The sequence below is a fragment of the Procambarus clarkii genome, chromosome 24 (assembly GCF_040958095.1).
Source record: "Procambarus clarkii isolate CNS0578487 chromosome 24, FALCON_Pclarkii_2.0, whole genome shotgun sequence".
In the NCBI taxonomy this organism is placed as follows: Eukaryota; Metazoa; Arthropoda; class Malacostraca; order Decapoda; family Cambaridae; genus Procambarus; species Procambarus clarkii.
Window position 1 is genome coordinate 40,569,870 of NC_091173.1, and position 5,949 is coordinate 40,575,818.

Below are 5,949 nucleotides of genomic sequence, written 5' to 3' on the forward strand. Positions count from 1 at the left end.
TCTTGAGCCTCTGCATCATTCTCTTGAGCCTCTACATCCCTCACATGAGCCTTTGCATCCTTCTCTTGAGCCTTTGCATCACTCGCTTAAGCCTCAACATCCCTCTCTTGAGCCTCTGCATCACTTTCAAGAGCCTCAGCATCCCTCTCTTATGCCTCTGCATCACTCCCTTGAGCCTCTACATCCCTCTAATAAGCATCTGCATCACTCTCTTGAGCCTCTGTACCCATCTCTTGAGCCTCTGCATCACTCTCTTGATCCTCTGCATCCCTCTCTTGATCCTCTGCATCACTCTCTTGAGCCTCTGCATCATTTTCCTGAGCCTCTACATCCTTCTCTAAATCCTCTACATCATTCTCTTGAACCCCTTCAGCACTCTCTTGAATCTCTGCATCACTCTCTTTAGCCTCTGCATCCCTCTCTTGATCCTCTGCTTCACTCTCTTGAGCCTCTGCATAATTTTCCTGAGCCTCTACATCCTTCTCTTAATCCTCTACATCATTCTCTTGAACCCCTTCAGCACTCTCTTAAGTCTCTGCATCACTCTCTTGAGCCTCTGCATCTCTCTCTTGAGCCTCTGCATCACTCTCTTAATCCTCTGCATCCCTCTCGTGATCCTCTGCATCACTCTCTTGAGCCTCTGCATCCCTCTCTTAAGCCTCTGCAACACTCTCTTCAGCCTCTGCATCACTCTCTTGAGCCTTTGCATCACTCTCTTGAGCCACTGCATTCCTCTCTTAAGCCTCTGCAACACTCTCTTCAGCCTCTGCATCACTCTCTTAATCTTCTGCATCCCTTTTTTGAGCCACTGCATCACTTTCTTAAGCCTCTACATTCCTTTCTTGAGACTCTGCATCACTCTCTTGAACTCCTGCATCCCTCTCATGAGCCTCTGCATCCCTCTCCTGAACCTTTGCGTCACTCTCTTAAGCCTCTGCATCCCTCTCTTGAGCCTCTGCGTCACTCTCAAGAGCCTCTGCATCCCGCTTTTGTGCCTCTGCATCCCTCACATGAGCCTCTGCATCCCTCTCTTGAGCCCCTGCATCCCTCTCTTGAGCCTCCTCATCCCTCTCTTGAGCCCCTGCATCCCTCTTTTAAGCCTCTGCATCCCTCTCTTGAGCCTCTGCATCCCTTTCTTAAGCGTCTGCAACACTCTCTTCATCCTCTTCATCACTCTCTTGAGCCTTTGCATCACTCTCTTGAGCCTCTGCATCCCTTTTTTGAGCCTCTGCATTACTTTCTTAAGCCTCTGCATCCCTTTCTTGAACCTCTGCATCATTCTGTTGAACTCCTGCATCCCTCCCATGAGTCTCTGCATCCCTCTTCTAAGCCTTTGCATCACTCTCTAAAGCCTCTGCTTCCCTCACTTGAGCCTTTGCATCACTCTCTTAAGCCTCTGCATCCCTCTCTTGAACCTCTGCGTCACTCTCAAGAGCCTCTGCATCCCTCTCTTGTGCCTCTGCTTCCCTCACTTGAGCCTCTGCACCCCTCTCTTGAGCCCCTGCATCCCTCTCTTGAGCCTCTGCATCCCTCTCTTGAGCCTCTGCATCCCTCTCTTAAGCCTCTGCATCACTCTCTTAAGCCTCTGCATCACTCTTGTAAGTTTCTGAATCACTCTGTTGAGCCTCTGCATCACTCTCTTGAGCCTCTCCATCACTCTCTTTGGCCTCTGCATCCCTCTCTTAAGCCTCTGCATCATTCTCTTTAGCCTCTGCATCCCTATCTTAAGCCTCTGCATCATTCTCTTCAGCCTCTGTATCCCTCTCTTGAGCCTCTCTATCACTCTCTTGAGCCTCTGCATCACTCTCTTGAGCCTCTGCATCACTCTCTTAAGCCTCTGCATCACCCTCTTAAGCCTCGGCATTACTCTCTTGAGCCTCTGCATCCCTCCCCTAAGCCTCTGCATCCCTCTCTTGATCCTCTGCATCCCTCTCTTGAGCCTCTGCATCCCTCTCTTAAGTCTCTGCAACACTCTCTTCATCCTATGCGTCACTCTCTTACGCCTCTGCCTGTTGAGCCTCTGCATCCCTCTCTTAAGCCTCTGTAACACTCTCTTCAGCCTCTTCATCACTCTCTAGAGCCTTTGCATCACTCTCTTGAGCCTCTGCATCCCTTTTTTGAGCCTTTGCATTACTTTCTTAAGCCTCTGCATCCCTTTCTTGAACCTCTGCATCATTCTGTTGAACTCCTGCATCCCTCCCATGAGTCTCTGCATCCCTCTCCTAAGCCTTTGCATCACTCTCTAAAGCCTCTGCATTCCTCACTTGAGCCTCTGCATCTTTCTCTTGAGCCCCTGCATCCCACTCTTGAGCCTCTGCATCCCTCTCTTGAGCCCCAGCATCTCTCTCTTAAGCCTCTGCATCACTCTCTTAAGCCTCTGCATCACCCTCTTAACCCTCGGCATTACTCTCTTGAGCCTCTGCATCCCTCTCCTAAGCCTCTGCATCCCTCTCTTGAGCCTCTGCATCACTCTCTTCAGCCTCTGCATCACTCTCTTGAGCCTTTGCATCACTCTCCTGAGCCTCTGCATCCCTCTCTTAAGCCTCTGGAACACTCTCTTCAGCCTCTGCATCACTCTCTTAAGACTTTGCATCCCTCTCTTGAGACTCTGCATCCCTCTCTTGAGCCTCTGCATCCCTCTCTTAAGCCTCGGCTTGACTCTCTTAAGCCTCTGCATCACTCTCCTAAGCCTCTGAATCACTCTCTTGAGCCTCTGCATCACTCTCTTGAGCCCCTGCATCACTCTCTCAATCCTCTGCATCACTCTCTTGAGCCTCTGCATCACCCTCTTAAGCTTCTGCATTACTCTCCTGAGCCTCTGCATCCGTCTCTTAAGCCTCTGCATCACACTCTTGAGCCTTTGCATCACTCTCCTGAGCCTCTGCATCCCTCTCTTAAGCCTCTGCATCACTCTCTTAAGAATCTGCATCCCTCTCTTGAGCCTCTGCATCCCTCTCTTAAGCCATTGCAACACTCTCTTCAGCCTCTGAATCACTCTTTTGAGCCTTTGCATCACTCTCCTGAGCCTCTGCATCCCTCTCTTAAGCCTCTACAACACTCACTTCAGCCTATGCATCACTCTCTTAAGCTTCTGCATCACTCTCTTAAGCTTCTGCATCCCTTTCTTGAGCCTCTGCATCGCTCTCTTGAACTCCTGCATCCCTCTCATGACCCTCTGCATCCCTCTCCTGAACCTTTGCATCACTCTCTTAAGCCTCTGCATCCTTCTCTTGAGCCTCTGCGTCACTCTCAAGAGCCTCTGCATCCCTCTCTTGTGCCTCTGCATCCCCAACTTGAGCCTCTGCATCCCTCTCTTGTGCCCCTGCATCCCTCTCTTGAGCCTCTGCATCCCTCTCTTGAGCCCCTGCATCCCTCGCTTGAGCCTCTGCATCTCTCTCTTAAGCCTCTGCATCACTCTCTTAAGCCTCTGCATCACTCTCTAGAGCCTCTGCATCACTCTCTTCAGCCTCTGCATCACTCTCTTAAGCCTCTGCTTCCTTCTTTTGATCCTCTGCATCACTCCCTTGAGCCTCTGCATCACTCTCTTGATCGTCTGCATCACTCTCTTGAGCCTCTGCATCACTCTCTTGAGCCTCTCTATCACTCTCTTGTGCCTCTGCATCACTCTCTTGAGCCTCTGCATCACTCTCTTAAGCCTCTGCATCCCTCTCTTAAGCCTCTGCATCATTCTCTTTAGCCTCTGCATTCCTCTCTTAAGCCTCTGCATCACTCTCTTGATCCTCTGCATCCCTCTCTTAAGCCTCTGCATCATTCTCTTGAGCCCCTGCATCCCTCTCTTGAGCCTCTGCATCCCTCTCTTAAGCCTCTGCATCACACTCTTGAGCCCTTGCATCACTCTCCTTAGCCTCTGCAACACTCTCTTCAGCATCTGCATCACTCTCTTAAGCCTCTGCATCCCTCTCTTGAGCCTCTGCATTCCTCTCTTAAGCCTCTGCAACACTCTCTTCAGCCTCTTCATCACTTTCTTGAGCCTTTGCATCACTCTCTTGAGCCTCTGCATCCCTCTCTTAAGCCTCTGCAACACTCTCTTCAGCCTCTGCATCACTCTCTTAGGCTTCTGCATCCCTTTTTTGAGCCACTGCATCACCCTCTTAACCCTCGGCATTACTCTCTTGAGCCTCTGCATCCCTCCCCTAAGCCTCTGCATCCCTCTCTTGAGCCTCTGCATCCCTCTCTTCTGCCTCTGCATCACTCTCTTGAGCCTTTGCATCACTCTCCTGAGCCTCTGCATCCCTCTCTTAAGCCTCTGCAACACTCTCTTCAGCCTCTGCATCACTCTCTTAAGACTCTGCATCCCTCTCTTGAGACTCTGCATCCCTCTCTTGAGCCTCTGCATCCCTCTCTTAAGCCTCTGCATCACTCTCTTAAGCCTCTGCATCACTCTCCTAAGCCTCTGAATCACTCTCTTGAGCCTCTGCATCACTCTCTTAAGCTTCTGCATTACTCTCCTGAGCCTCTGCATCCGTCTCTTAAGCCTCTGCATCCCTCTCTTGACCCTCTGCATCCCTCTCTTAAGCCTCTGCATCACACTCATGAGCCTTTGCATCACTCTCCTGAGCCTCTGCATCCCTCTCTTAAGCCTCTGCAACACTCTCTTCAGCCTCTGCATCACTCTCTTAAGCCTCTGCATCCCTCTCTTGAGCCTCTGCATCCCTCTCTTAAGCCATTGCAACACTCTCTTCAGCCTCTGAATCACTCTCAAGAGCCTTTGCATCACTCTCCTGAGCCTCTGCATCCCTCTCTTAAGCCTCTACAACACTCTCTTCAGCCTCTGCATCACTCTCTTAAGCCTCTGCATCCCTCTCTTGAGCCTCTGCATCCCTCTCTTAAGCCATTGCAACACTCTCTTCAGCCTCTGAATCACTCTCTTGAGCCTTTGCATCACTCTCCTGAGCCTCTGCATCCCTTTCTTGAGCCTCTGCATCACTCTCTTGAACTCCTGCATCCCTCTCATGAGCCTCTGCATCCCTCTCCTGAACCTTTGCATCACTCTCTTAAGCCTCTGCATCCCTCTGTTGAGCCTCTGCGTCACTCTCAAGAGCCTCTGCATCCCTCTCTTGTGCCTCTGCATCCCCCACTTGAGCCTCTGCATCCCTCTCTTGTGCCCCTGCATCCCTCTCCTGAGCCTCTGCATCCCTCTCTTGAGCCCCTGCATCCCTCGTTTGAGCCTCTGCATCTCTCTCTTAAGCCTCTCCATCACTCTCTTAAGCCTCTGCATCACTCTCTAGAGCCTCTGCATCACTCTCTTCAGCCTCTGCATCACTCTCTTAAGCCTCTGCTTCCTTCTTTTGATCCTCTGCAACACTCCCTTCCCAGCAAACAATTTTAGGTTGCCACAACATATCTGGAAAGTATTTGAAAGTATTGGAAACGTTTGTTTTATCGTATCAGATACGATATTGTGTGTGGACTTAAATAGGTTTCCAAAACTTATAACCAAGACATATGTATCTAACACTAATTTGAGATGTTGTGGCAACTTACACTCCTAACATGAGTCATTCATAATCCATTCATACACCAATATGAATCTCTTGTGAAAGGTTTGAGCCTTATCTGAACCATTTTCACATCTTTGTGTTTAAAGTTAAATTTCTTGAAAATAAAAAATATTTATTTTTAAATATATTTAAATATTTTAAATATTTTAAATAATAAATTTTTTATATTATATTAGTGTTTTCAATTTAAATATTAAAACCAATTTAAGGGTAAAAAAATCAAATAATTTATATTTCTTTTATTATTTACTAACAAATCAGCAAAAATACAAAAACATATGACCTATATAATTATATATATAATATATATATAAATAATTTATATAATATATATATATATATATATATATATATATATATATATATATATATATATATATATATATATATATATATATATATTAGTGTAATACATAAGAATGTAGTG